This window comes from Apis dorsata, unplaced genomic scaffold, assembly GCF_000469605.1.
Source record: "Apis dorsata unplaced genomic scaffold, Apis dorsata 1.3 scaffold_47, whole genome shotgun sequence".
Classification (NCBI taxonomy): Eukaryota; Metazoa; Arthropoda; class Insecta; order Hymenoptera; family Apidae; genus Apis; species Apis dorsata.
This window is the reverse complement of record NW_006263349.1, coordinates 95580-96066: the sequence shown is the minus strand read 5'-3', so window position 1 is coordinate 96066 and position 487 is coordinate 95580. Positions and strand designations below refer to the sequence as shown.

Here is a 487-nt window from a genome sequence, read left to right as displayed (position 1 = left end):
TGCCAAATATTTTTAAAGTATGTTTGTTGTTTATAGAAAATGATATAATAAAATATTATTTTATAATAAAAAATTTTCACTTGCAATTCGAAATTCAATCATTAAATAATCATTAAATAATTGTAGTTTTTGAAACATAAAATACCATGATATAAAATCCAGAAATATTTAAAAAGCATAATGAAAAAGAATAAAGAATAAAGAATAATAAATGGAAAGAAATATTTGACAAAATACAAAAAGCCAAAAAAAAAAAAATATTATAATTATTATTATAATACAAAAATATAACTAGAAATAATTTCTATATTTTAAACATTAATATAAATTTTGTGACTTCAATGAATAATTATTTTTATAATTAATTATTTAAATTATTAATTCTATTTGAAATTAAATTATACTAAATTAAAATTTGTTTTTTTCAATGTTTCTTGATAACATAGAAAACTTACTTTTTTTATATTTATTTCATATCAGATTTAAC

At 14.2% G+C, this 487-nt stretch overlaps 1 protein-coding gene across 1 annotated transcript in view; it reads left to right on the top strand.

The window, feature by feature from the left end:
• The window catches only part of LOC102671469 (phospholipase B1, membrane-associated-like), a 20015-nt gene that overhangs the window by 17647 nt on the left and 1881 nt on the right, over positions 1 to 487 (top strand). The gene's annotated exons all lie outside the window — the stretch shown is intronic.